Below are 16,591 nucleotides of genomic sequence, written 5' to 3' on the forward strand. Positions count from 1 at the left end.
AACTGTCCCTCAATTCATCCACACACATACAAAATCCAGACAAAATATTGAAAACAAAAAAAAATAGGATGGCCAAATTTCTTTTTTTAAAAAATAAATGTATTTACTTTATTTATTTATTTTCAGCTGCATTGGGTCTTCGTTGCTATGCGAGTGTTTTTCTCTAGTTGTGGGGAGCCGGGGCTGCTCTTCATTGCAGTGCGCAGGTTTCTCATTGAGGTGGTTTCTCTTGTTGCAGAGCACGAGTTCCAGGCGTGCGATCTTCAGCAGATGAGGCTTGCGGGCTCCAGAGTGCACGCTAAGTAGTTGTAGAGCACAGGCCTAGTTGCTCCATGGCATCTGGGATCTTCCTGGACCAGGCGTCAAACCCGTGGCCCCAGAATTGATAGGTGGATTCTTAACCACTGTGCCACGAGGCAAACCCTAAGTTTCCTTTTAATTTTATTTATTTTAACATCTTTATTGGAGTATAACTGCTTTACAATGGTGTGCTAGTTTCTGCTTTATAAGAAAGTAAATCAGCTATACATATCCATTCATCTGTTGATGGACACTTAGGTTGCTTCCATGTCCTGGCTATTGTAAATAGAGCTGCAGTGAACATTGCAGTACATTACTCTTTTGGAATTATGGTTTTCTCAGGGTATATGCCCAGTAGTGGGATTCCTGGGTCATATGGTAGTTCTATTTTTAGTTTTCTACGGAATCTCCATACTGTTCTCCATAGTGGCTGTATCAATTTACATTCCCAGCAACAGTGCAGGAGGGTTCCCTTTTCTCCACACCCTCTCCAGCATTTATTGTTTGTAGATTTTTTGATGATGGCCATTCTGAATGGTATGAAGTGAAACCTCATTGTAGCTTTGATTTGCGTTTCCCTAATGATTAAAGATGTTGAGCATCCTTCCATGTGTTTGCTGGCAACCTGTATATCTTCTTTGGAGAAATGTCTCTTTAGGTCTTCTGCCCATTTTTGAATTGGGCTGTTTTTTTGTTATTGAGGTTCATAAGCTGCTTGTAAATTTTGGAGATTAATCATTTATCAGTTGCTTCATTTGCAAATATTTTCTCCCATTCTGAGGGTTGTCTTTTTGTCTTGTGTATTGTTTCCTTTGCTGTGGAAAAGCTTTTAAGTTTCATTAGGTCCCATTTGTTTATTTTTGTTTTTATTTCCATTCCTCTAGGAAGTGGGTCAAAAAGGATCTTGCTGTGATTTATGTCAGAGAGTGCTCTGCCTATGTTTTCCTCTAAGTGTTTTAGTGTCTGGCCTTACATTCAGGTCTTTAATCCATTTTGAGTTTACTTTTGTGTATGGTGTTAGAGAGTGTTCTAATTTCATTCTTTTACATGTAGCTGTCCAGTTTTCCCAGCACCACTTATTGAAGAGGCTGTCTTTTCTCCATTGTATATCCTGCCTCCTTTATCAAAACTAAGGTGACCATATGTGCGTGGGTTTACCTCTGGGCTTTCGATCCTGTTCCACTGATCTATATTTCTGTTTTTGTGCCAGTACCAAACTGTCTTGATTACTGTAGCTTTGTAGTATAGTCTGAAGTCAGGGAGCCTGACTCCTCCACCACTGTTTTTCTTTCTCAAGATTGCTTTGGCTATTCAGGGTCCTTTGTGGAAACAGAAGGACCATATGGAAATAAAAATTGTGAAATTTTTTGTTCTAGTTCTGTGAAAAATACCATTGGTAGTTTGATAGGGATTACACTGAACCGGTAGTTTGCTCTAGGTAGTATTGTCATTTTCACAATGTTGTTTCTTCCAATACAAGAACATGATATATCTCTCCTTCTGTTTGTGTCATCTTTGATTTCTTTCATCAGTATCTTACAGTTTCCTACATACACGTCTTTTGTCTCCTTGGGTACGTTTATGCCTAGGCATTTTATTCTTTTTGTTGCAATGGTAAATGGGAGTGTTTCCTTCATTTTTCTTTCAGATTTTTCATCATTAGTGTATAGAAATGCCAGAGATTTCTGTGCATTAATTTTGTATCCTGTTACTTTACCAAATTCATTGATTAGCTTTAGTAGGTTTCTGGTAGCATCTTTAGGATTTGCTGTGTATAGTATCATGTCACCTGCAAACAGTGACAGCTTTACTTCTTCTTTTCTGACTTAAATTCCTTTTATTTCTTTTTCTTCTCTGATTGCTGTGGCTAAAATTTCCAAAACTATATTGAAAAACAGTGGTGAGAGTGGGCAGCCTTGTCTTGTTCCTGATCTTAGTGGAAATGGTTTCAGTTTTTCACCATTGAGAATGATGTTGGCTGTGGGTTTGTCATATATGGCCTTTATTACATTGAGGTAAGTTCCCTCTATGCCTCCTTTCTGGAAAGTTTTTATCATAAATGGGTGTTGAATATTTTCGGAAGCTTTTTCGTCATCTATTGAGATGATCATATGGTTTTTCTCCTTCAGTTTGTTAATATGGTGTATCACATTGATTGATTTGGCTATACTGAACAATCCTTGCATTTCTGGGATTAACCCCACTTTATCATGGTGTATGATCCTTTTACTGTGCTGTTGGATTCTGTTTGCTAGTATTTTGTTGAGGATTTTTCCATCTATGTTCATCAGTGATATTGGCCTGTAGTTTTCTTTCTGACATCTTTGTCTCATTTTGGTATCAGAGTGATGGTGGTGGCCTCACAGAATGAGTTTGGGAGTGTTCCTCCCTCTGCTATATTCTGGAAGAGTTTGAGAAGCACAGGTGTTAACTATTCTCTAAATGTCTGATAGAATTTGCCTGTGAAGCCATCTAGTCCTGGGCTTCTGTTTGTGGAAGATTTTTAATCACAGTCTCAATATCAGTGCTTGTGATTGGTCTGTTTATATTTTCTATTTCTTCCTGGTTCAGTATCAGAAGGTTGTGCTTTCCTAAGAATTTGTCCATTTCTTCCAGGTTGTCCATTTTATTGGCATAGAGTTGCTTGTAGTAATCTCTCATGATCCTCTGGACTTCTGCAGTGTCAGATTTTACTTCTCCTTTTTCATTTCTAATTTTATTGATTTGAGTCTTCTTCCTTTTTTGTTTGATAGTCTAGCTAATGGTTTATCAATTTTGTTTATCTTCTCAAACAACCAGCTTTTGGCTTTAGTGATCTTTCCTATTGTTTCCTTCATTTCTTTTTCATTTATTTCTGATCTGCTCTTTATAATTTCTTTTCTTCTGCTAACCCTGGGGGTTTTTTTGTTCTTCTTTCTCTAATTGCTTCAGGTGTAAGGTGAGGTTGTTTACTTGAGATGTTTCTTGTTTCCTGAGGTGGGACTGTATTGCTATAAACTTCCCTCTTAGAACTGCTTTTGCTGCATCCCATAGGTTTTGGGTCATTGTGTTTTCACTGTCATTTGTTCCTAGGTATTTTTTGATTTCCTCTTTGATTTCTTCAGTGATCTCTTGGTTATTAAGTAGTGTATTCTTTAGCCTCCATGTGTTTGTATTTTTTACAGATTTTTTCCTGTAATTGATATCCAGCCTTACAGTGTTGTATTTGGAAAAGATACTTGATACGATTTCAGTTTTCTTAAATTTACCAAGGCTTGATCTGTGGCCCAAGATATGATCTATCCAGGAGAATGTTCCATGAGAACTTGAGAAGAAAGTGTATTCTGTTGTTTTTGGATGGAATATCCTATTAATATCAATTAAGTCTATCTTGTTTAATGTATCATTTAAAGCTTGTGTTTCCTTATTTATTTTCATTTTGGATGATCTAATGTGCTGTGTTAAAAGTCCCCTACTATGATTGTGTTACTGTCGATTTCCCCCTCCATGGCTGTTAGCATTTGCCTTATGTATTGAGGTGCTCCTATGTTGGCTGCATAAATATTTACAATTGTTATATCTTCTTCTTGGATTGATCCCTGTACCATTATGTAGTGTCCTTCTTTGTCTCTTGTAATATTCTTTAAAGTCTATTTTGTCTGATATGAGAATTGCTACTCCAGCTTTCTTCTGATTTCCATTTGCATGGGATATCTTTTTCCATCCCCTCACTTTCAGTCTGTACGTGCCCCTAGGTCTGAAGTGGGCCTCTTGTAGACAGCATATATATAGGTCTGTTTTTGTATCCATTCAGCCAGTCATTGTCTTTTGGTTGGAGCATTTAATCCATTTACATTTAAGGTAATTATTGATATGTATGTTCCTACTACCATTTTCTTAATTGTTTTGGGTTTGTTATTGTAAGTCTTCTCCTTCTCTTGTGTTTCCTGCCTAGAGAAGTTCCTTTAGCATTTGTTGTAAAGCTGGTTTGGTGGTGCTGAATTCCCTTAGATTTTGCTTGTCTGTAAAGGTTTTAATTTCTCCATCAAATCTGAATGAGATCCTTGCTGGGTAGAGTAATCTTGGTTCTAGGTTTTTCCCTTTCATCACTTTAAATATGTCCTACCAATCCCTTCTGGCTTCTGCTGAAAGATCAGCTGTTAACCTTATGGGGATTCCCTTGTACGTTATTTGTTGTTTTTCCCTTGCTGCTTTTAATATCTTTTCTTTGTATTTAATATTTGATAGTTTGATTAATATGTGTCTTGGTGTCTTTCTCCTTGGATTTATCCTGTATGGGACTCTGTGCACTTCCTGGACTTCACTATTTATTTCCCTTCCCATATTAGGGAAGTTTTCAACTATAATCTCTTCAAATATTTTCTCAGTCCCTTTCTTTTTCTCTTCTTCTGGGACCCCTATAATTAGAATGTTGGTGCGTTTAATGTTGTCCCAGAGGTCTCTGAGACTGTCCTCAATTCTTTTCATTCTTTTTCCTTTATTCTACTCTGCAGTAGTTATTTCCACTATTTTATCTTCCAGGTCACTTATCCATTGTTCTGTTATTCTGCTATTGATTCCTTCTAGAGAATTTTTAATTTCATTTATTGTGTTGTTCACCATTGTTTGTTTGCTCTTTAGTTCTTCTAGGTCCTTGTTAAACTTTTCTTGTATTCTCTCAATTTTATTTCCAAGATTTTGGATCATCTTTACTACCATTACTCGGAATTCTTTTTCAGGTAGACTGCCTATTTCCTCTTCATTTGTTTGGTCTGGTGGGTTTTTACCTTGCTCTTTCATCTGCTGTGTGTATCTCTGTCTTCTTATTTTGCTTAACTTACTGTGTTTGGGGTCCTTTTAGCAGGCTGCAGGTCTGTAGTTCCCATTGTTTTTGGTGTCTGCCCCCACTGGCTAAGGTTGGTTCAGTGGGTTGTGTAGGCCTCCTGGTGGAGGGGACTAGTGCCTGTGTTGTAGTGCATGGCTGAATCTTGCCTTTCTGGTGGGCAGGACCGCATCTGGCAGTGTGTTTTGGGGTGTCTGTGACCTTATTATGATTTTAGGCAGCCTCTCTGCTAATGGGTGGGGTTGGGTTCCTGTCTTGATAGTTGTTTGGCATAGGGTGTCCAGCACTCTAGTTTGCTGGTCACTGTGTGGAGCTGGGTCTTAGCATTGAGATAGAGATCTCTGGGAGAGCTTTCACCATTTTGTATTACATGGAGCCAGGAGGTCTCTGGTAGACCAATGTCCTGAACTTGGCTATCCCACTTCAGACGCACAGGCCTGACACCTGGCCGGAGCAACAAGACCCTATCAGCCACACCACTGCTAGTGTTGGAGGGTCTCCTGCAGAGGCCGGGGGTTGCTGTGGCTCACTGCAGGGACAAGGACACTGGCAGAAGTTCTGGGAAGTACTCCTTGGCATGAGCCCTCCCAGAATCTGCCATTAGCCACACCAAACAGTCTCTAGGCCCTAAATTTCTTAAATACGTGTAAAATCTATAGACTGAAAACTACAAAGGTTATTTAGAAATTTAATAATTTAGAAATTATTTACAGATTTAAAGAACTAAATTCAGAAATATGCCATACTCGTGGATATATTTTAAGATATCAATTCTCCTCCAAATTAATCTACAGATTTAATGCAATTCCAATAAAACTCCCAATGTCTTATCTATATATTGATACATTTACATGTTGATTCTATGTATAAATGCAAAGAAATTGAATAGACAAAGCAATTTTTTAAGAACAGAGTTGGATGACACAAGTAACTTGTTTTATTAGTCTGTAATTATTTAAAAGTTAAAATAAAAATGATTTCAGCTGTAAAAAGGAATGAAATGGGATCATTTGTAGACACGTGGATGGACCTGGAGACTGTCATACAGAGTGAAGTAGGTCAGAAAGAGAAAAATATTGTATATTAACACACATATGTGGAATCTAGAGCAATGATACAGATGAAACTGTTTTCAAGGCAGAAATAGACACAGAGACGGAGAGAACAAACGTATGGACATGAAGCGGGGAAAGGAGGGTGGAATGAATTGCAAGACTGGGATTGACATACATATACTAATATGTATAAAATAGATAACTAATGAGAACCTGCTGTATAGCACAGGGAACTCCACTGTACAGTAGAAACTAATACAACACTGTAAAGCAAATATACTCCAATTTTTTTAGTTTAAAAATAAATAAATGAATAAAAATGATTTCAAGATACAGTATATTTTTATCTGTAAATTATACTTCAGCAAATTTAGTTTTTTAATATTTCATTTATAACAGCACAAGACATTTTAAATGTACAAGGATAACAAAATATGCATAAGACCTATACTTGAAAACTACAAAACACTGCTGAATGGAAAGAGACCTAAATAAATTGAAAGACACATCATATATATGAATTGAAAAACACTAGTATTTCGATACAAATTCTCCCCAAACTCATCTATAGATCCAACACAATCCCAATCACAAACTCGGGAAGATTTTTTATAGAAAATGACAAGGTGCTTCTAAGAAATTCCATGAAAATACAAAAGATCTGGAATAGCAAAAACACCTTTGAAGAAAAACTACTTCGAATATCTGATTTAACATAAAGCTAAAGTAATTAAGACAGTGAGGTATTGACTTAAGCAAAGGCATACAGATCCTTGGAACAGACTGAGTCCCGAAATAAATTCAAACATAAAGATCAACTGATTTTCAACAAAAATACCAAAGTAAATCAATCAGAAAAACAATCTTTTCAATAAACGGTGCTGATACAACTAGATATCCATATGCAAAAATTATTTATTTTACTCATAAATAACACTATACACAAAAAGTAACTTGAAATGGGTAATAAACCTAGTCATAAAAGATAAGGCTTGGGCTTCCCTGGTGGCGCATTGGTTGAGAGTCCGCCTGCCGATGCAGGGGACACGGATTCATGCCCCGGTCTGGGAAGATCCCACATGCTGTGGAGTGGCTGGACCTGTGAGCCATGGCCGCTGAGCCTGTGTGTCCAGAGCCTGTGTTCCGCAACGGGAGAGGCCACAACAGTGAGAGGCCCACGTACCACAAAAAAAAAAAAAAAAAGCTAAGGCTAGGGACTTTCCTGGTGGTCCAGTGGTAAAGAATCCGCTTTCCAATGCAGAGGATGCGGATTTGATCCCTGGTCAGGGAACTAACATCCCACATGCCACAGGGCAACTAAGCCCATGTGCTGCAACTACTTAGCTCCCACACCTCAATGAGAGAGCATGCGTACTGCAAACTACAGAGCCCATGCACCCTGGAGCCTGAGAGCCACAACTAGAGAGAGAAAATCTGCGCACCACAACAAAGAGCCCATGCTGCAACAAAAGATCTCACACGCCTCAATGAAGACCCGGCGTGCTGCAACTAAGACCTGTCAGAGCCACAAAAGAAAGAAAGAAAACAAATAAATTTTAAAAATAACAAAGAAAATAAAATAAAAACTAAAAGATAAGGCTAAAACTATTAAGTTTCTAGGAATAAACACATGAACATATTCTTGATCTTGCAATAGGTCTTCTAGTCAGAATAAAATGACTACAGCCCACAAAAATATAATAATTAAAAAATGGAACTTCATCAAAATTAAAACTTGTGCTTTTCAAAGGACACCACTGAGATAATGAAAAGGTCAGCCACAGAATATATGGATGGATGGATGAATGAATGTGTGGGTGGATGGATATGGAAAAACCTACATAGATAGAGATGGATGGAGATAGAGATATCCCCATCTATTTCTAATGATCTATAAAACAGAAGATTTGTATCCAGAATATGTAAAAAAAACCCTTACAACTTAATAATAGAAAAGAAAAACCGACAAGTTTTTAAAAAGGGGCAAAGGTCTGAACAGACACTTTACAAAAGAACATTATAAGAATGGCCAATATGGGCCACCCTGGTGGTGCAGTGGTTAAGAAAATGCCTGCCAATGGAGGGGATGAGGGTTCAATCCCCGGCCCAGGAAGTCCCACTGCCACGGAACAACTAAGCCCATGCACCACAACTACTGAGCCTGAGCTCTAGAGCCCACAAGTCACAACTACTGAAGCCCACCCACCTAAAGCCCGGGTTCTGCAACAAGAGAAGTCATGACAATGAGAAGACCGCGCACCGCAACGAAGAGTAGCCCCTGCTCATTGCAACCAGAGAAAGCCCACACACAGCAACGAAGACCCGACACAGCCGAAAATAAATAAATAAATTTATATATATATAAAAAAAGAATGGCCAATACACACACTGAAAAGATATTCAAAATCATTAGTCAGCAGGGAAATGCAAATTAAAACCACAATGGGTTGCCACTATCGTTCCCATTTTAAAAGAAAACTATAATTCAAAAGACAGGGCTTCCCTGGTGGTGCAGTGGTTGAGAATCCGCCTGCCGATGCAGGAGACACAGGTTCATGCCCTGGTCCGGGAAGATCCCACATGCCACGGAGCAACTAAGCCCGTGAGCCATGGCCGCTAGGCCTGCGCGTCCGGAGCCTGTGCTCCGCAACGGGAGAGGCCACAACAGTGAGAGGCCCGCATACCGCAAAAAAAAAAAAAAAAAAAAAAAAAAGACAAAGACAACTTAAATGAAGTGAACAAATTACTTGAAAAACACAATTTACCAAATCTGACACAAGATTAAATATAAAATATAAATAATCCTGTACCTATTTGAAAATCTGAATTCATAATTTACAAACTCACACCAAGAAATCTCCAAGCCAAGATGGTTTTATTGGTGAATCCTATAAAATATTTCATAAAGCTATAACTCCAATCATACACAAAGTCTGTTAGAAAAATCCTTAATGAAATATTAGCAAATTCATCCCAGTAATTTTAAATACTAATATTCTTTACCCATTCCTCAATGTAAAATGGGAATAGTAATTTTTTAAAATGTAATAAAGCCTTAGAAAATGTGACAGAAACCTAAAATAATTATCCTTAAATGATAAAATATGAGAACTACTTATCTGGACTCAAAAATTAGTCAAAAGTGACAACTACCTTGATTATCACTTACAATAAAATCCTATGAGGTTTGGCAGAAACATTAAATACGTAATTTGAGTAGTCACTGGGATAAAGAAATAAAATATTTTTAGTTGATACAGTTTTATGACTGGATAACGAGACTCAAATTTTAAAAGACTATTAGATTTAATAAGGAAATTAAGTAAAATAATAGACTGTTCTTGTAATAAGAACATGGAAATGAAAACTAACTCCATTTGCAAATTTCAAATGATACGAGAAAAGCATAATACATATTACTTGTAAGCAACTATAAAATTTAAGTGAATAGCATAAACCGAAATCTGTATAAAATATAGTCTGCTCCTGAATAGAAAAATACTGTAAACTACTGATTCTCCCCAAAAAGTAACATATAAAGGTATGCATTTTCAATTAGAATTCCAACAGACTATTTTTGGATCTTCAATACAATCACATTAAAATTCACAATTTGTATGGAAACAAAAAAGACCCCGAATAGCAAAGCAATCTTGAGAACGAAAAATGGAGCTGGAGGAATCAGGTTCCCTGACTTCAGACTATACTACAAAGCTACAGTAATCAAGACAGTATGGTACTGGCACAAAAACAGAAATATAGATCAATGGAACAGGATAGAAAGCCCAGAGATAAACCCACACGCATATGGTCACCTTACCTTTGATAAAAGAGGCAAGAAGATACAGTGGAGAAAAGACAGCATCTTCAAAAGTGGTGCTGGGAAAACTGGACAAGTACATGTAAAAGTATGAAATTAGAACACTCCCTAACACCATACACAAAAATAAACTCAAAATGGGTTAAAGACCTAAATGTAAGGCCATACACTATCAAACTCTTAGAGAAAAACATAGGCAGAACACTCTATGACATAAATCACAGCAAGATCCTTTTTGACCCACCTCCTAGAGAAATGGAAATATAAACAAAAATAAACAAATGGGACCTAATGAAACTTAAAAGTTTTTGCACAGCAAAGGATACCATAAACAAGACCAAAAGACAATCCTCAGAATGGGAGAAAATATTTGCAAATGAAGCAACTGACAAAGGATTAATCTCCAAAATTTATAAGCAACTCATGCAGCTCAATAACAAAATAACAAACAACCCAATCCAAAAATGGGCAGAAGACCCAAATAGACATTTCTCCAAAGAAGATATACAGATTGCCAACAAACACATGAAAGAATGCTCAACATCATTAATCATTAGAGAAATGCAAATCAAAACTACAATGAGATATCATCTCACACCGGCCAGATTGGCCATCATCAAAAACTCTAGAAACAATAAATGCTGGAGAGGGTGTGGAGAAAGGGAACACTCTTGCACTGTTGGTGGGGATGTAAAATGATACAGCCACTATGGAGAACAGTATGGAGGTTCCTTAAAAAATTACAAATAGAACAACCATATGACCCAGCAATCCCACTACTGGGCATATACCCTGAGAAAACCATAATTCAAAAAGAGTCATGTACCAAAATGTTTATTGCAGCTCTATTTACGATAGCCAGGACATGGAAGCAACCTAAGTGTCCATCAACAGATGAATGGATAAGGAAGATGTGGCACATATATACAATGGAATATTACTCAGCCATAAAAAGAAATGAAACTGAGTTATTTGTAATGAGGTGGATAGACCTGGAATCTGTCATACAGAGTGAAGTAAGTCAGAAGGATAAAAACAAATACCGTATGCTAACACATATATATGGAATCTAAAAAAAAAAAAAAATGTCATGAAGAGATTAGTGGTAGGATGGGAATAAAACACAGACCTACTAGAGCATGGCCTTGAGGATATGGGGAGGGGGAAGGGTAAGCTGTGATGATGTGAGAGAGTGGCAGGGACATATACACACTACCAAATGTAAATTAGATAGCTAGTGGGAAGCTACAGCATAGCACAGGGAGTTCACCTCTGTGCTTTGTGACCACCTAGAGGGGTGAGATAGGGAGGGTGGGAGGGAGGGTGACAATAGAGGGAAGAGTTATGGGAACATATGTATATGTATAACTGATTCACTTTGTTGTAAAGGAGAAACTAACACACTATTGTAAAACAGTTATACTCAAATAAAGATGTTAAAAAAAAAAAAAAAAAGATAAATACACCTAATATAGGAGCACCCAAACACATAAAATACTAACAGACATAAGAGGAGAAACTGATGGGAACACAATAATAGTAGATTTTAGAACCCCACTGACATCAACGGACAGATTTTCCAGACAGAAAACTAATAAGGCAACATAAACTCTAAATGACACAATAGAACAGTCAGACTGAATTGATATCTATAGGACACTATAGCCAAAACAGCCAGAACACACATTCTTTTCAAGAGCACGGGAAACACTCTCTAGGATAGACCACAGTCTATGGCCCAAAACAAGCCTCAACAAATTTAAAAGGACAGAAATTATTTCAAGCATCTTCTCTGACCACAAAGGAATGAAACTAGAAATCAACCAGAGAGAAAAACAAGAAAAAAAACAATTACATGGAGACTAAACAACATGCTACTAAAAAACTAATGGGTCAACAATGAAATCAAAGAGGAAATAAAAAAATACCTCAAGATAAATGACAATGAAAACACAACCATATAAAATCTATGGGATTCAACAAAAGCAGATCTAAGAGGGAAGTTCACAGTGATACAGGCCTTCCTCAAAAAAGAAGAAAAATCTCAAATAAGCAACCTAACCTACTAATGTCAGTAGAAGGAAGGAAATAATAAAAATCAGGAAATAGAGATTTTTTTAAAAAATCAGTAAAACCAAGAGCTGATTTTCTGAAAGGATAAACAAAATTGACAAATCACTGGCCAGGATCACTAGGAAGAAAAGAGAGAAAAGCCAAATAAACAAAATCAGAAATGAAAGAGGAGAAATAACAACCAATACAGCAGAAACTCAAAAATCCTAAGAAATTACTATGAACAGTTATATGCCAATAAATTATACAACCTAGAAGAAATAGACAAGTTCCTAGAAACATACAGCCTGCCAAAACTGAATCAAGAAGAAACAGATAATTTGAAAGACCAATTGCTAGAAGTGAAACAGAATTTGTAATAAAAAACAAACAAACGAAACCCTCCATGCAAACAAAATCAGGACCATAAGGCTTCATTGGGTAATTCTACCAAACATACATAGAAGAACTCATACCTATACTTCTCCAACTCTTCCAAAAGATTGAAGAGGAGGGTCAATGACTCCAGAAGCCATTCTATGAAGCCACCTACACCCTAATACCAAAACCAGACAAAGAAAATACAAGAAGAGAAAATTACAGGCCAATATCTTTGATGAAAACAGGTGCAAAAATCCTCAACAAAATATTAGCAAACAGAATCCAACACATAAGAAGGATTATACAACATGATCAACTTGGATTTATTCCAGGGTCACAGGGATAGTTCAACATATGCAGGGCAATCAATATGATACATCACATCAACAAAAGACAAAAACCAACAGATGCAGAAAAAGCATTTGATAAAATTCAACATCCATTCATGATAAAAACTCTCACCAAAATGGGTATAGAGGGAACATATCTCAACATAATAAAAGCCATTTTTGACAAACCCACAGTCAATACAACACTCAGTGGTGAAAACCTGAAAGCTTTCCTGCTAAATTCTGGAACAACACGAGGATGCCCAATCTCACCGCTTCTATGCAAACATAGTATTGGAAGTCCTAGCCACAGAAATCAGACAAGAAAAAGAAAACGTATCCAAACTGGAAGGTAAGAGGTAAAATTGTCATTGTACACAGATGACACAATACTCTATATAAAAAACCCTAAAGACTCCACACAAGGGCTTCCCTGGTGGTGCAGTGGTTAAGAGTCCACCTGCCGATGCAGAGGACACGGGTTCGTGCCCCAGTCCGGGAAGATCCCACATGCCGTGGAGCGGCTGGGTCCGTGAGCCACGGCCGCTGAGCCTGTGTGCCTGGAGCCTGTGCTCTGCAACGGGAGAGGCCACAGCAGTGAGGCCAGCGTACCGCCAAAAAAAAAAAAAAAAGACCCCACACAAAATCTATTAGAACTAATAAATGCATTCAGCAAGGTAAAAGGATACAAGCTTAAAGATATCTTGCATTTCTTTATGCTAACAATGAAATCACAAAAAGAAAGTTTAAAAAGAAATCCCATTTAAAATCGCACCAGGTGATATGATACTATACATAGAATATCTTAAAAATGCTACCAAAAAACTACTAGAGCTAATCGATGAATTTTGTAAAGTAAAAGGACACAAAATTAATGCACAGAAATCTTTTACCAAGTATTCCTTTATTTCTACCAAATAACAATTATAATTCAAAACCTGTGATTCCAGTGAACTAGGGGGCAATTCAGAAATTAACACAACATTGTAAATCAACTATACGTCAATAAAAAATTTTTTTAAATCTCTCTATTCTTTTTAATATTTATTTGGCTGCGCCAGGTCTTAGTTGCGGCATGCGAAATCTTTGTGGCCATGTGTGGGATCTTTTTCAGTTGCGGCATGTGGGATCTTGAGCTGCGCATGAGAACTCGTAGTTTCGGCATGCGGGATCTAGTTCCCTGACCAGGGATGGAACCCAAGCCCCTGCATTGGGAGCGTGGAGTCTTCATCACTGGACCACCAGGGAAGTCCCTCTCTATTCTATCTGAACTTCTTTCAAACTTCACATAAACTGGCAATGGTTAAGGGAACATGAATTAAGGTAATGCACCGTATATCAGTCACTTCCACTATCAGCATGTTATCTTGAATAATCCACAGCACAAATCCTCCAAATGATGAACTAGAAGTTGGACAACCCTACTCCCCCTTTTGATTTGCATAAAATATTGAAGGCTTTTTTCTTTTAAATCCCCTTCACTGAAAACACTACATATTTGGAAAGTCAATTCAGCCTTTTCATGTTTAAACCAAATTTCCCGAAGTCCTCACTGATGGAGTTACATTCTATCAGTTTATGTGTCCTAACAATTAGCAGACACTATAGTCTGCTGAAAGTTTCAGAAGGATTGTGCCCTAGAAGGGCTGAACTTGATCTGTAAAACCAAATATGTGAAGCCGCACATCCTGGTGGCCTTGGGCAATGAACATATGGTAAGTCTGGTATTACACAAAACATTCTGATGCACTTGCCTGAGAAACAGTGAGTCTCCTTTTTTCTGTACATCGACATCACGACAAAATGGTAGCCCTCAAATGACCAGCTATGGAATCAAGCACTTCCTGAATACCATCTATGTAGCAGTCTGCCTTTATCTCTCCTGAATAGGTGTCTGTGTTCCTGAGTTCCCTTCACGGAGGGAGGCCAGTCTCTTCTTCCAAGCTAGTCACTTCTCTGCCTTCAACAGCCCCAGAAAGGGGGAGATAAAGGTAATCTTTACCACACCATTTGCACTTAACATTTGGTATAAACTCCTCTGCTTGTAAACCTCCAGCCTAAAAATGTTTGCAGGGATAAAGCAAACAAGAGCACCAGGCACCAGAAACATAAACCCCAAATGTTGTGTGTACAGACCCGTTGTATAGCAGCTAGGTTACTGCATTAAGATTTCTGCTACCACTTTAAGACTGTTATTACTGCAACATCTTTAACAAATAAAGCATCAGATTAAAACCATCATTAGAAAGCTATTTGACTGGTTTCTATTACTAGTATATAGACTTGAGCAAAGGCATATCCAGAAGCAGGAAATCAAAAACTATTTGCTAAAAGTGAGACATAATGGCTGAGGGATACCTTCTAACAGCCATGTTTTACTTTTTGATCTTGTTCCCCCTGACCACAGATGACTGGTTCAAAGATAAACATCAGATGCAAGCTGGCCCAATCATAATCTTCTTCCTAGGAACTTAAAATCTAAAATGGATAAAAAGAAAGACTAAAAGTCATTGGAGTGTAACTGCTTTCTAACAGTACTAGAGAGAGCAGGCCCACAATCACATTTCACTGAGTTCCCTGGGGGAAATTTGTTCTTTACCTCCTCCCTAAATTCTGTGAAATACCCCAATATACTTCTCAAGTTTTTTTCAGGATAAGCGAGCAAGAGTCTATTTTTCTTGCTTACATGCAACAAAGATATTCAATAACTAAACCCAATGAGGATCAGGAGAGCTAGTTACTTCTCAACATGTAGTCTTAAAACTGTTATCACTCAAAAAATATAAACAAACTAATTCCAAAGAGAAAGAAGGTACTCACAGATCCGTCTGGTGAAAGTAAACAAAAAACAAAAGAAATGAACATTCTCCTTGACTCAGGAATTCTAGATGATAAAATTTATCCTTCATAAACAACTGCATGAACACCCTTTGATGATTCATCAATTCTATTCTTAGATTCACTAAACTTATTGTGGTAATCATTTCAGGATGTATGTAAGTCAAAACATTGTCAATTATATATCAATAAAACTGGAAGAAAAAGTCTATCCTTAGAATTTATCCTACAAAAACACTTCAGCAAGTAGACAAAGATGTGTATAGAAATGCATACTTAATATTGTTTGTAACAGTAAAAAGTTGAAAATAATATACACACATGTAAAAGAGGAATGTGATTAACTTATAGTACAGCCATACAATAAAATACTGAGTACCCACTAGAAAGGATGCAATAGGTCCATATCCACTGACACAGAATATATCTAGGCAGTTATATGAAAAAAGCAAGAACAGCATTCATAGGATACATAAATCCCCACCCATGACATAGAGATATACACTTACATTCATAGAAAAAAGTCTGGAAAGATATATATTACACGTTTAAAACTGATTTTCTTGGAGAATGGTAAAGGCTTTTATTTTCTGCTTTATTCATTTTTGTATTACAAAATAGAATGTATTACTTTTATAATCTAAGAAACATAGTTTCTTTTAAGAAAACCATATAACAATGGAAAAAATATGAAGAGAAAATAAAGAGACCCTGTAAACAAAGTAGAAACCTTTACTGAGTGGTAAGTTCAATATGATCCACACATACACAAAGCATGGCTATATTTCAACATTAATAACTATGAGAATAAAATATTTAAAGAAAAGAGTAAGATTCTTACAATTCAGATTAACTTTATTAAAATACTAACAGGGTGTGATAAGATCTAAACTTAAATCAAATTGGACCATCACATTAATTAGCCCTAACTAACCACTGTTATAGATTGTTTTCTCTAGACATATTTATTATCTATCCAAAGACATGATTCGTT

General features: G+C 37.0%; 1 protein-coding gene across 8 annotated transcripts in view; it reads right to left on the reverse strand.

Annotated features, from left to right (window-relative positions):
• Nucleotides 1-16,591, reverse strand: part of ZMYM4 (zinc finger MYM-type containing 4) — a 171,301-nt gene that overhangs the window by 78,011 nt on the left and 76,699 nt on the right. Inside the window, exon 1 of one of the 8 annotated variants that reach the window (XM_067011731.1) lies at nt 15,118-15,152. The exons of the other annotated variants lie outside the window; for them this stretch is intronic. The gene's annotated coding sequence lies outside the window, so the exon portion shown is untranslated. Of the gene's footprint in view, nt 1-15,117; nt 15,153-16,591 lie in introns of those variants that run through there. 8 annotated transcript variants of the gene reach the window in all.

The sequence above is a fragment of the Kogia breviceps genome, chromosome 1 (assembly GCF_026419965.1).
Source record: "Kogia breviceps isolate mKogBre1 chromosome 1, mKogBre1 haplotype 1, whole genome shotgun sequence".
Lineage (NCBI taxonomy): Eukaryota > Metazoa > Chordata > Mammalia > Artiodactyla > Physeteridae > Kogia > Kogia breviceps.